Genomic DNA, 14,916 nt, shown 5'->3' on the forward strand with positions numbered 1-14,916 from the left:
TATAATGGAACTCCCTTCAACTTAGATTACGTCTTTGGGAAATCCTCAAATACATGTATATAATTATAATTATAATAATGACATACACATGTATAACAAGTTCACACGTTCGCGTTATACATGTAGGCACAAACATGTAACTTCAGTACCCCTATTTTCAACATTCTGCAGCTAAAACATTACTGAAGACACGCAACACAAGGAAGAAAATTTCAATTTTTTTGCCGCAGAATAGCTGATTGGTACTTTCTCCAGCAGCTCGTCTGTATTAATCGTCCGTAATATTGTACTCCGAGCCGCCCGATGTTGACTCCACTGTACAGTAGGTTCCATAAGGCAGGCTTCCTGAATCTTTTGTGTCTCAGTCTTAAAGGGGAAGTTAAGGCAAAAATTAAAATTTCACCAGTTGTAGTCTTCGGGGTGCTGAGTCGAATGGTCGTGGTCCGAGGAAGCTGAGACGCTCCCTTCCTACTTGAATCCCAATCGAACTCGCGCACTTCCACCGAAACTGGGTGACTGCGCCCTACTAGATGGGTATTTGTATGCAAAATGTCACTAAAAGCGCCATTTCGTTCTTATAAAAGCACGGATGACCGCGATTGGCCCATATGTTGTACTCTTTTGGACGCTGAGTCGACTGGTTTTGGTCCGAAAAGGCTGCGATGCAGCGTTCCTCCTTTATTCCCAATCGAACATGGTTGAACAAGCGGTCACGTGCTCCTGCGTACGCCAGTCACCTGGTCACCGTGCCTGCAGGGTACAACTTACTAGCCTGTTTGACCTTTTTTGGGTGCAGTCCTGTCACTCGAGTTGAACCTTGGTGTGAAAGTTGTCGCCTGCTGGCGTGGTGACCAGGTGATTTGGGCACCCAGGAGCACGTGACCGCTTGTTCAACCATGTTCGATTGGGAATAAAGGAGGAACGCTGCATCGCAGCCTTTTCGGACCAAAACTAGTCGACTCAACGTCCAAAAGACTACAACATATGGGCCAATCGCGGTCATCCGTGCTTTTATAAGAACGAAATGGCGCTTTTAGTGACATTTTGCATACAAATCCCCATCTCGTAGGGCGCAGTCACCCAGTTTCGGTGGAAGTGCGCGAGTTCGATTGGGATTCAAGTAGGAAGGGAGCGTCTCAGCTTTCTCGGACCAAGACCATTCGACTCAGCACCCCGAAGACTACAACTGGTGAAATTTTAATTTTTGCCTTAACTTCCCCTTTAATTGTCCCCAGTAAGAGTTGGGAGAAATTTTGATTATTGGATGATGGGACGTTGAACTTGAAGGTGATTTTCAAAGTTTCGCTCTTTGTTTTACCTTCGCCACTAGTGGCTACACATTTCTTTGGAGTGTCACCAAAATTCAATGGCAGCTGGTCTTCAGCCTGCCTCTTTTAGACGCTTGGACAAACTCTAAGACAGTTCAAAAAGCACGAGCCGCGACGACAATACAGCACTGCACGGCCACTATTCAGAAACAAGTGTTTGAAACTTACTTTCGAAGTTTCCGCAGCAGCTCAACAAATGCATGCACCTCTTTCTCCGAAGCGAACGCGTAGCTGTAGATGTACATTCAGTGTGGATCTACATGTACATGGCTGTACTTTACTTTTCTACAAAACTGTACAAGACAACAATGTACACCGTCATGTAGATCTACCAAGGACATAGCTAGCGGACCGCTCTGGCCTGGGCCGCTGAGCCATAGCATCGGGCGCGCACATCGCATGCATGAGCATGGGTCACACCCGAACTATGGTCGGAAAAATCAGGGGGGTTCGTTCGAACCCCCCGAACTCCCCCTGGATCCGCCCCTGCACGTGATACTCAGTGACCCACGTACAGACGTTTTCTGATTCACGACATACCGTGTATGGAGGCTCACCCACGTTCCGCCAGAACGTGGGTGAAAATCAGAATGGAGCGCATTGTGCGAGCTGTGAGGGTGCTCAGCCGAAGAAGTTTCCGAAGCACGAAATCAAAATATTGGAGGAGCTTCTTAGGCCCGGGTAGCTTCGTCTTTGACCAGGTTTGGGCCTTTCGGTTCATGCTTTTGTTTGTTCCGTGTGACTAAACACAACATTGCAACGTAGGTGCCCTTCATCAGCTTTACGTGGATCACCCACGTACGCGTTTCCGTTACGTGGGAACTAAACCTCACTAATATACAGTCACCTTTGTCCAGTCGTTGTTACTGACGGGATATTTGTGCATGTTGAATCATCAGGCCTTTGTATTTCTTTTCCTTGAGGACAATGTTCACAACCGATGGTGTTGGGCCGGCTCTCAACAATGCTCTAGCTGTGAAGAATGGATACAGTACGTAACGCCTGTAAGGTTGGCGGCTATAGTGATCAACTTCTCGAATTCATTTTCATTTTCCAAAACTAAGGGCATGTTCGATTGGTAAGGATCGGGATCAGGATCCAGATCTCAGATCCATCGGATCCTTCAGATTCAACTGAACACTTTATATTAGACCTTGACTGTTGCTATGTTAACAATGGCGCTCACAGATCACCCCAAAAGGGTGAACGTCGTACTCATCGCCTCCGTCGTACACTGAAGAGTCAACAAGCTCTATCTCCATCCACGTGTGCGTATCACAATGTGTACAAAAATGATTTTTACCCGCCATATACGCACAAAGGTCACATTTGGATCCGTTGGATCCGGTCAACCCTGCTCCCCGAGGTGAGTTGACCGGATCCAAATCCGAAGGATCCGGATCCAGATTAGACCAATCGAAAGGGTGCGAATCCAGTGGATCCAGTGGATCGGAATCCCGATCCTAGCAAATGAACATGCCCTAAGTATACACAGTTACCGTGTATAGCAATTATCGTCTATGGCAATGTATCGCCTATAGTGATCAAATTCAATTTTCAAAAGTCCTCTACTACACTATCTTTGCTTCGGTTTAAAAAGTAATTTATGTGAAATCAAGTGGTGTCAGTGGCGAAAAGGAAGTTACTTCTTTGTGAAAAATGTGCCCAGTGTTGTTTCGTGAGTTCTATTTGTAGTATTAGTTGTCCAAAATGCATACATCGTAAGGATATGCTGACGTTGTGTGTCAGGAGCCTTGGCTGCATAGGCATGATAGGGTGCAGTTCTGAAGGTAGGAGTACACAGGACATGCGCTGCAGCCAACTATGCTGTGTGTATGTGTACGGCGCGCTGAGTCTTTTGATACCCCACTCGCATACAGTACATGCAATATCGGTCATACAGTCAAATCTGCCGTTAGCGACCTCTGCTGTAGGCGACCATCTACCGTTGGCGACCGATTTTCTGTGCATCGACGGTTTCACATACAAACTGATCTGTCCAGAGCGACCATCTGCTGTGCGCGACCAGCGACCACGATTTCATGCACGGTGGCTGCATTCAAATCTGCTGTAAGCGCCCTCGACCCAGGTTCAGTCAGGTGCGAAACTGTACTTGCCTTCCTGTAGGCTACAAAACAGATTAGCCCGGGTATGTGTACTATTCTTGGGTTTGTGCACCCCTATATTCTATTGAATATCCAATAAAATGATATTAAAAATCACATTATTCTCGTTGATTTGAGTACTGAATACATGGAAGCATAATGCCCGGTATGCCGGATTTACCATACATCTGCCGTAAGAGACCGCTTTTTCTTGCACCAAGGGGCGGTCGCTTACGACAGATTTGACTGTAGTAATAATTGTATCGCTTATAGCGATAAAATGTTCAAAATAAAAGACCAACACTATAGGCAATACTGACTGTACCACCCATAACAGGTCGTCTGATGGCTCATAATATGCCCATCAGCAATTTGTGCACAACACGGAAAATGCTCTGCAAAATGCCATACACACACGGGCATACCCATACCTGAGTGAGTGATGCCTCATACAAGTGTGGTGTAGACTGTCAGGACTTGTGTGGCTGGACCTCGGGGGTTCACCCCACAAACATGTTCGACCGCCCAACAAGTGCGATCCACATCTTAATGGGGAAGGGCACCGATTTTTCAAGCATGGTTCAGATGAAAGACAGTTTGATATCAGTTCGAATGGCATATCTCTCACTTGCAAACGATAAGCCGAACTTGCCAAATCACCATTTGTGTGATCCATGTTGCCATAATGACCAGCACAGTGATGAGGCACGTTTAGCTTAACTCTGCGAGAAAGAAGGTCGATCACTGCAGAATTTTGTCATTTTCAACTGTCTTATTGTATTCACAATGTGAAAGAAGTGCCCAGACGTTCAGCATTTACCCCAACCAAGGACCTTGCCATTTGCTCTTTCCACTTCCCGAAGATGGATGTGATGCTTCCTGGCGACTCTCCTATCTCTCATAACACCTTCTGAAGCCAGGTGAGACGACGGGTGGTGGAGATTGACGAACGAAATGCCGTACTTTTTTGGAAAGTTTGGTGAAAAATTCTCAGGAGAGATGGCAAATACCAAGCATCTTCTCCTAGAGGAACCATTCGCTAGGCTACAATCAGCCTAGGGAAATACAGGAGAAGGCCGATAAACAGTTTGCGGCACTAACAGCAGGTAGTGAGTGTCGTTGACGAGTGTGGTTGCGAGTTTTTTTACGTCTGACGTCTTGCTCCCCCAACCGGGAGCATGGCGTCCATTGACTTCGGAATTTTGGATAGTGAAGGCTTGGAGTCACTGGCAAAGGCCAATAACGTCAAATGGGCCGGCCTGAGCCGAGTGCAATTGGTAGGCGCCCTGAGGGGAAAGTTGCAACCACTGGACGATCAGATCGACACACACAGGGTCACAAAGCAGGCAGGAGGATGTGAATGTACCAGTACTGATGCTACTGCGCTAACGAAGATGATGGTTGACCTAATGGAGACGGTCCGAAACCTGGTAGCAGAAGTTTCCGACCTACGAAAAATCTCTCTCGAAAAGGAGAAAGGAAAAGATGCCGCCATTGCAGAACTCAGGAAGGAGCTTCGCGCCCTGACACAACACCACCAGCCCATCGATGTCTCTAATCGCGCCCTCGACAGCCTCCAGGATGAGTACTCGTACCGAGCAGCTACAAACATTCCCGCCACGGGTGTACCAGTACCCGCATCTGCACCAACAGGGCTTGAGTCCGCAGCTCCGGGCGAGACGTACGCTAGTCGTACCCTCTCTACACCACGAACAAGCAACGCCAGTCGTACTACTGACAAGCCTGTCAGTACCAAGTACGACTGGTCGATCGTACGTGAAGCCGCCAACCGCCACAGGAAGCCCGCAGATCTGCGTGGAGGTAAGAAAATAGCACGCAGAGTTGTATTCGTTGGGGGCATCAATATCAACTGCAGTGCTGATGATCTTGTTGCGTACTGTAGAAAGAAGAATGTGGAAGTTACTGGCTGTAGACTGATCCCCTCCAGAACAGTGTACGGCACGTTGTACGCACATCTGACAGTTGCTGAGCATGACGAAAGAAATGTTCTGGAAAACGATTTCTGGCCCGAGCATGTAACAGCACGAGAATGGAAGTTCAAGAACCCACCCCTCCCCAAGAAATCATAAACTGTGATGTTGAATCCACACGTACCCATCTTTTTTCCCACATCACCACACGCTTTTACTCTTAACCCAAATGCAGCCCCGTTCTCTCCCGGCCGACAATCGCAAGTGACCGCACTGAACCCTCTTGCTCCACCATTCCAACCGTCCCCTTTGACTTTCAAAGTTTCACCTTGTATTCCTGATATGAAGTCTCCGTCAAGTATCAGGATCTGCACAGTTAACGCATGCAGCTGGCTGAAGCGGGCTGATGAGATTAAAAACTTATTCTGCACATCTCAACTAGATATCTTGGGCATAACTGAAACCTGGTTGACTCCTGATATCACAAGTTCAATAATAACACCGTCAGCTGAATACAAAATTATCCGGCATGACCGTCACAACAATACCGTGCGACGTGGAGGTGGAGTAGCATTCCTCCTCCACCCTTCCATTTCCCATACTACCAAACATCGTCCAGATCTTCAGCCTGCTGATCCAACCATTGAAATTGTGTGCATAGAACTAGAGCATCGCCCCAACTCCACGTTTGTGTTCTGTTGTTACCGTCCTCCCTGGCAGCCACCTGATCAGTTCTGCAGCGCACTCCGGACCTGCATTCAATCAATATCTTGTCCTCAAGCTTCCATATTTGTCATTGGCGACTTTAACGCTCGCCTCTCGAAATGGCTAGCATCCGATCCTGATACACCTGCTGGTACATGCATGTATGACACCCTGGATGATCTGGGCTTATCGCAACTTGTGGATCAACAGCCTACCCGCTACTCCGCAAGTGGTAAGAGTTCATCACTACTCGACCTAGTTATCACTAATGCTCCAATAGCAGTCTCCCATCTCACCATCCTCCCACCGGTATCTGATCACTGTCCTGTAGTTTTCGATGTCGTCCACAACCGATCAGCAGGCTCCACAGCCCAAATATCTTCTGCACAAAACACCTGGCTCGACTTTGCCCACACGGACTGGCAAGCATTTAACAACCACGTGTGGCAACTACCCTTGCTAGATGCCGTCCAAAATGCGCAAACAGTTGATGAGGCCTGGTCATTGTGGCGCACAGCGCTGGAAGACTCTGTATCGTTGTTTGTTCCCGTCGTCCGGAGAAGCACATTTCCATCGAACAAGCCTTGGTACTCTGCTGTTCACCATCGTCAGAGGCGGCTTCGGGATCGCCTCTTCGCCAAGGCCAAACGTCTCGGATCTACAGATAGTTGGATAGCGTATAGACTCTCACGTAACTGTCTCACTTCCTTGCTCCGGAAGGCGAAACGCCATTATCACGAGAGGATGGCGAGAGACATGGCTCAGCATCATGGAACCCGTACATGGTGGCGCAAAGCAAAGATCCTTTGTAATGTGAATCGCCCGTCTCCGGTTATCCCTGACCTCTACCATGACAACCAAGCCTACCCAGCCACGAGTAATACGGAAAAGACGAATCTCCTAGCCAAAGTGTTTGCGAGCTACAGCCAGGCGCCACTGCTAACACCTGACCTGCACTCAGCTGGTATTTTAACACCCACGTCCACTGTGAAGTTCTCCATACAACCATTCTCTGTGCAGTCCGTATTTGACACGCTATCCAGACTTCCCATTCAACGTAAAACCGCTGGACTGCTGAACAATCGCATCCTCCGTGAAACAGCTGAGGTCACGTCACAGTCTCTTTCCGCCCTTTTCAACCGCTGCTTGCTGTCCAGTACTCAGCCCAGGGAGTGGAAATCTGCCGTTGTTGTACCTGTGTTCAAGGGAAAAGGTAATCCTTCTCACCCAGTCAATTACCGTCCTATATCGCTGTTAAATGCAGTTGCCAAATTGTATGAGTCTATGATTAGCCGTCAGTTTTACTCGTTTGTTGAGAGCCATAAAATTATCAGTTCCAGCCAGTTTGGCTTTTGTCGAAAGAGGTCAACAGTTGACCAATTGGTACAGCTTACCTCAATTGTTTCGCGTGCATTTGACTCTAAGTCTTCTTGTGACCAGCTGTTCCTTGATTTTTCTAAGGCCTTTGACAGAGTTAGTCATCATTTAGTTATTCAATCTGTTTCAGGTTGGTGTTCTCTTTCTGCCTGTTCTTGGGTGAAGGACTTCATCAGTGATCGTAGTATTTGCGTTCGCATTGGCCAAACTCTTTCTGACCCTTTGCCCATCACAGCTGGCGTACCCCAAGGTTCCCATCTCGGCCCGCTTCTTTTTAACCTGTGCATCAACTCCTTTCCTGATGCCCCTGCTTCTAGTACCCTATCCCTTTTTGCTGATGACTCTAATTTAATTCTTGTTTCTCCAGCAAACACCTCACTTCCTATCCATCATGCATTGCTCCAGACTGACATTGATAAGTGTTGTCAATGGTCATCAGCTACTGCCATGACGTTTAACACCAGTAAATGCGTCCACCTACCCTTTCAAAAATATGCATTAGCCCCCGGCCCGTCATCCCCCTTGACAATGAACGGTGTGCCTATTCAGAAAGGTGATAGCCACTGTCATCTCGGCGTGACTATCACTCCTTCACTAAATTTTTCTGACCATATAAAATCTATCACCCATAAGTTTCGCAGTCGTGTTTTTCTGTTGCGCCATATGGCCCATTTCCTTTCTGCTTCAACCGTGAATTTGCTCTACAAGTGTTACGTACGACCACTGTTAGAATACGCAGTCCCTGTCTGGTCATTCGCCGTATCCCATTCAGATTCGCTTACGTTAGACCGACTGCAAGCCGTTGCTGCTCGTTCATATCTGCTTTGTAAGACCCGGCACCCTCCTGAGTGGGAAACCCCGAAGCAGATTCTTAATCGTACTTGTGACTGGTCATCCCTGAAGTGGCGTCGTCAGATTCTGTCCTTGCTGTATTTTCATCATGTCTTTTACCAGTTTCCGTCTTTGCTAATTCGTTTCAAATTCAATGTATCCCTTAGTTGTCGTCACCCGTCCTCTATAGTTTTACCTCGTTCTGGCGCCCATTTCCTTAAATCCCCTCTCTTCAGTTTATCTGTGGAATGGAACAAACTTCCAGAACACATCCGCTGCGTTCAGTCCTCTGTCAATTTTCGCATTGCTCTAAAGGCTCATTACTCACAGCATAGATATTCTCTGACTGGAATTCCGAACTTTTCCGTTTGAGAATTTTTTTTCCTTAAAATTAATCCTTGCTGGGGTTTTTTCATCTAAATGTCCCGCTATTATCTGCAGAGGTGATTTCTTCCCTCATCGATTTCTTTCCTGCTTTTATACCTCGATATTTAGGTACTTGTTTCCCTTCATCCCATGCTTCATCTTCCACTCTCCTCTCCCCCATTTCCCCATTTTTCTTGCGATATTTATGTGGGAGACTTCCGTGATAAGCATCCATTTGCTTTTGGAGAATCCTTTTAAATAAATACAATACAATACAATACATTGAACACAGCCCTTCTTTCACTTCATGAATACAATTGAAATTGTCCAAATTCTGCAGTGATCGACCTTCTCTTTCACGGAGCTAAGCGGAATGTACGTCATCACTGCGCGGGCCGCTATGGCAACGTGGATCATACAATTTGCGATTTGGCGAGTTTGGCTTATCGTATACAATCGAGAGATATGCCATTCGAACCGATATCAAACTGTCTTTCTTCTGGACCCTACTTGAAAATCGATGGACTTCCCCTTTAACCTGTCTAATGTCCATGAGCACCTTACCTGTAACCACTACAGATGAAGCCGTCCTTGGAATAATCTGATAAGCCACACGTCAAGATAGCATGTGATGATTCACAGTAACAGCCTGTAGGAAACAATACAGCAATGAGACAAATTATTACACGTGCTGCTCTCAGGTGCATGCGACATTTATGTATGTATGTATGTATGTATGTATAACCCATTACCATTCTGGTCGTAGGGGCGCCATGTGTGTCATAAGGCAGCAGCATAAAAAAGAACAGTGCAGTTATACACACTAATAATAAGCATGCACAAACATGCGCACATTCACGCACATGCGCTCACGCACCCCCCCCCCCCCCCCCCACACACACACAGACTGCACTGTACTTACTGCACTTGCTGACTGCCAAAACTGGTCACGTGGGTCTCCCCGGGAGAGGGGAGAGAGACTCAAAGGGAAACTTGGAAAGATGACTCATTTGGCTATTGAACCACCCAATGGCCGATACCCCTGAAACTCGCAAACTCTGGGTGGACTTGGAAATGATCCCACTTATGGGCCCACCACACCTCAGTGAGTGGGTGAGGACAAGGTGCAGAAAAGGGATTGACGGCATCCGGGTATCCGTCCCGGGATTCAACTGTTGGCTGGCGACTCGTGGCCTTGTGCTGAATGCTGCCAAGAGCCAGGTCCTATCCTTCATCACAAGAAATGGACCGCAACTGAATGTGACGGGGCACGGCCACGGCACTGTCCTACAAAATGTGCCTACCGCCAAGTACCTTGGAATCCTCCTAGACAGCCATGCCACCTCGATTGGCAATCTCAAGTGGACCACATCACCAGCAGGACAGCAAGGAAGATCGGTAGTCTATGATGAACACGACATAGCCTAACTGACCACAGCCCAGGCTAAACGTCTTAAAATGGCGAAGAACGGCAGTGCAAGGGCTGTATATGGATGGCCACCTTTCGCACCAGCTAGTGACCTCCTGGAGGCCATGTCGGTGTACCGAATCTCCGAACTCCACTGCCAGAAGCTAGCTCCTGGTGCTCGTGTGGAGGTGCATTCACGGAAACGCCAGCCCGGCCCTACAGGCATTGTTTGTGTGGTGTAGGGGAGGGGCATCTCAGCCTTGGTCTCCAGCAACCAGCCTCAAGAAGTCACGCAGGTCAACGACGGCCCTAGTTGCGCTGCTGTGCTCTTTGGAGCACACTGCCTGACAGCGTACGAGAAATTGGCACGGTATGTGCTATCTGTATACCAACCGCCCATGACCCAAGTTTCTAGCACGAGAATCCTGGGGTCATTGTAGACAGCCATTGGTCTGGTCACATAGACTTTGTCGTGAGGAAGATTTGCATAAAGGTTGGCGCTCTTCGACGGTATTGGAGGCAACTAAGTAAGGCAAGAAGGCAGTTTGTCCTGTCCGTTATCCTACCTGACCTACTATACTGTTGCTTTTGTTTTGCAATGAAGCTATCCGCCAAGGACCGACAGCGACTCTCGTCCGTTTTCGTAGTTCTATACGGGCTGCTTGCGGTGCGAAATTACAAGATGACGTAATACCACTGTTAGCTAGATTGTCGATGATTCGTTTGAGCATTACCTTATTCGTAGCATCATTGCTAAATGCATCCATGTGGATGATGTCTTCTCCCTAATGCTGCTATTGGAATTTCTATATTGCGGACGACTGACGGTGTTAATTCTGCTAAGAACCTTCAGGCCATGCTCAACGACTCAGCATCTTTTCAGAAGTACGTGTATTTTGATCTGCCATTCAGTAAACGCTCTCATTGATCTGCATCGCTTGTGTTGTATCACTGTAAAACCTCTCTTTAATTTTTGCCTTTATCCCAGTAATCCCTCACGTCACGTATGTATCTTGACTTTTTTTCTTCAGCCCACCCTCTACTCCGTTATCGGCCCTCTTAAGAGTGGTGTTCACCACTGTTGAGGCTTCTGATGGAAAATATAAAAAAAGAATACTACTACTCTATACTCTATAGCAACTGTCATGTTTTAGTCTACTAACTGCACCAGATATTGAATATGGTGATATCACACTCCCCCTCTGTAGTGCTAGCTACACTATGCCACTTTGCTCACGCCCTCCCTTCACTCAAAGACCTCCGTAATGCTCCCACCCGCCTGTTGCCTGACATCCCGCTAAAACCTCCACTGGACCGTTGCCCGATGGCCGCAATGCCTCTGCTCCCGCTTTTTTCTCAACCTGACGCTGCCAGACTTAACGCCCAATTTGCACTTGAGCGATAGACTTTCTTTTAGCATACAGTGCCTATGCCCATACATGTAGATCTACATGTATGTGTTTATAAGCGTACTGTTGAGTAAAACCCGAGTATCAGTCGTCTGATTATTGCCCTAGGCCCTGCCTTGTGAAGCTTGGAGTTATAGCTTACAGTAGAGCCGCGTGCCCAAGAACGTTGTTTCCAAGGGGCTAGCCTGGGACGTTCTTATTTTTCAGCAATCTGGCTCCGTTCTTATAGCACGGTCTTCGGAACAATCCGTACTGGATCATATGTATCCCACAAGCTGCCAGAAACCAACACCGCAGTTCTCAGCTTTAGGCTTTAGCGGTCTTAGAACTTCAGGCTGGACGTTCTTGGGCTCCACGTTCTTCAGCGCGCAACTCTACTGTGCGGTACCTGGATGTCCTTTGCTGGGTTTGCTGGGTTGCTGGGTTGCTGGGTTGCTGGGTTGTCAGTAACTAATACTTGTCACAAACGAAAATGAAGTACAGGTACTGGCACATGAGTAGATCTACGCAACTACCGGTACACGTACAGGTGGAATCCTGATAATTCGAATATGGCTTAATTAGAACATACTGCTTAATTAGAAGTTTCTTCCGGGACCGATTTCTGTCAATACGATTTCCACATAACAGTTTCTGATACAAATATTACACAGCAATGAATCAAACAAGTCTCATTCCGCTGTTACTCCGAGTTTCGTGTCAGAACACTTCATCAGACAGCATATGACCAAGACTAACAATCACTAGAATATATACGGAGAAAGGGAGAAGGGGGCAAAGGTGATGGAGGTACATTTCAATAGCGCGAGGAAAAGGGATGACAAAATCAGCGTGATTATAAGAGGAAAACGATGTTGAGAGTATAGAGCATAGCCAGGGTAGAGAGACAGCGCGATTTTCTGGCAACACATCAGTACAGATTTGTGCTGCATTGTTACACATCAAATTGTGACCTAGGGTGGTAAAAAAGGTGATGGGGATTGTGTTGTGAGAATCACTCACGCCAGGCAAGGGGGGTGACTACCACACCCACCAAGGCATCGGAAAACCGGCGACAGAAGCCAAGATCCCCCAAAGCGCGTGAGCCATGAGCCCTGGGGAGTGCTCATTCCCGCGCCCCGCGGAACCCAGCCCCGACCGCCACCTCCCCGGCCCCGACGGGCAAAACAGCCACCCCCAGCCTGGCGTGGCTCATGTATTTTGTCGTTCATCACGTTACCCTGCTGAGTTGAAACCTGTTGGCATGACGACCTTTGGAGATTAACTCGCTCCTCTTATTCAGGCGGGTGCTGCTGTCGGTGGTGATGATGCGGAATTTCTCCGTCACGCATAGGCTGCACCGTTTGCTGACGTTGCTGTACCCTTTAGCTTGCTCAGCAATCCTCCACTTGATAGTGACCGGTGCGTTCGTCTCTTTTAGCCGCCATACATGCTTAGACAGCTCCGTGTTGTTCCTCCTTGACTCGATGTTCATGTCCGATTTGTGGTTATAGTGTCGTTTCTTAAATGGTGGCTCAGTTGATCCAATGTACACCTTCTGTTCGTTTTCTTTCCCCACGTGCGCTTCATAAACGACCTTTTTTACCACCCTAGGTCACAATTTGATGTGTAACAAATGCAGCACAAATCTGTACTGATGTGTTGCCAGAAAATCGCGCTGTTTCTCTACCCTGGCTATGCTCTATACTCTCAACATCTTTTTCCTCTTATAATCACGCTGATTTTGTCATCCCTTTTCCTCGCGCTATTGAAATGTACCTCCATCACCTTTGTCCCCTTCTCCCCTTCTCCGTATATATTCTAGTGATTGTTAGTCTTGGTCATAATTTTATTATGCTGTCTGATGAAGTGTTCTGACACGAAATTCGGAGTAACAGCGGAATGAGACTTGTTTGATTCATTGCTGTGTAATATTTGTATTACTTGCTCTGTCCAGTGGACATTGAGCACTGTAAGCAGCCTAGGGACTTTAGACAACTGTCTAACAATTTCTGATAATTAGAACCTTGAACCTGGTATGTCCGGTTAATTAGAAGTCCCACGGAATCCACTTACATAGAAAATGTGTGGGGATTGTGCTGATAATTCGAAGTTGGCAAAATATAATTCGAAGTAACTTAGGTCACTATATTTTCATCAAATTAGTTTGGTTTGCACGCGCAGGCAGTTCAGTGTCCACTAAATTTGTGTCTAAGGTGCGTAGTGCAACTCTACGTGTCAATACGAGCATTTTCACATACATAATGTGTTGTGGGCACATGTTTGGATAATTAGAATGTCCGGATAATTAGAAGCTTTTCCCTGGCATTTTGGGGTTCGAATTACATGTATCAGGATTCCACCTGGACAGTGCTGCTCAATGAAATCCGATCAAGCGAGTCAATGCTTTTCTTTTCTTGCCGTGGTTGGCTATCACCCCTCTCTCGCACTTTGCGTGCCAATTGGTCATGAACCACGAGTTGAGTGAAATAAATAAATAAATAAATAAATAAATGCCGCACGGGGCACTGCAAAGCCCTAGCTAGACCCGCGAACACTGGGGTGCTCACTGGTGCAGGTCGCAAGCTTGACTCACTTGATCGCATTCCATTGAGCAGCACTGTAAAATAGAACTGATGCATCAGCTTCTCCTCCTCTGCTCTTTGGTTTTGAGGGGAAACTGATGCAAACGGGAAAAGTAATATTTAGACTGTCACCACCAGGACTCGAATGGGGGACCGTCGCTTGAGACTAGGGATGCTCTAACCACTGAGCTAAGGTGTAGCTGTCATCCCAGCAGAGACTGTTCAACATTTTCTTCAGACTTCGAAACTCGCGCTCTGTTTATAGATTTTGTTTTTGGTGAGGATGATCATCACGTTCCACCCTCCGATTACTCCTGGTGGAGGACACCTTTGCTTAGCAAATACAAATACTGCCAAACAGCCTTCTACTGAGTTCTAGTACACGGCTGTATTCGTTGTCGGTTACGATAAAGACCAAGACACAAAGCCAATGTCGAGTACGCGCTGAAATGGCGTGGAACTATGCAGCCTCCTCATGATACTAAAACGAGGGAGGAAATAGTATTTTTACTGCATCTCCTGTAGATCTACAATGCAGCTGTCATCATTATAGACGCCCCAATCATCCTTACAATATGCCTATTGTACATGAACATTCACTTGAAAAGGAAGACGACTTACTTGATAGCGTCGCGTGGAGGCTACCATTCTCGTCCGTTCCGCTCACTCCATAGCGGCCGGTAGTCCGTGCTGGTCACAGAATCTCCGGCAATTAGTTTTGGCTGGCGCTTGCCATTGTTATTTCTGACCAAACCAACCGATGCGACCGAATTTCCGCATGTAGATCTTCCGCCGGATATCTACAGCCGTCGAAGTAGTTGAGGCGCGGCGGACGTGAGAGCACAATCATCTGATCATACTCGTAGATCGGTCTACTCGTGGACTGTCCTGG

At 47.3% G+C, this 14,916-nt stretch overlaps 1 long non-coding RNA gene across 1 annotated transcript; it reads right to left on the reverse strand.

Moving 5' to 3' along the window:
- Positions 1 to 2,167: 2,167 nt before the first annotated feature.
- On the reverse strand, positions 2,168 to 14,722 carry LOC135807073 (uncharacterized). The gene is made up of 3 exons (XR_010551435.1): positions 14,646 to 14,722; positions 9,208 to 9,292; positions 2,168 to 2,295 (listed from the first exon to the last, which is right to left on the reverse strand). It is a non-coding gene; the product is annotated as an uncharacterized LOC135807073 (long non-coding RNA).
- Between the last annotated feature and the right edge of the window lie 194 nt (positions 14,723 to 14,916).

This window comes from Sycon ciliatum, chromosome 1 (genome assembly GCF_964019385.1).
Source record: "Sycon ciliatum chromosome 1, ocSycCili1.1, whole genome shotgun sequence".
In the NCBI taxonomy this organism is placed as follows: Eukaryota; Metazoa; Porifera; class Calcarea; order Leucosolenida; family Sycettidae; genus Sycon; species Sycon ciliatum.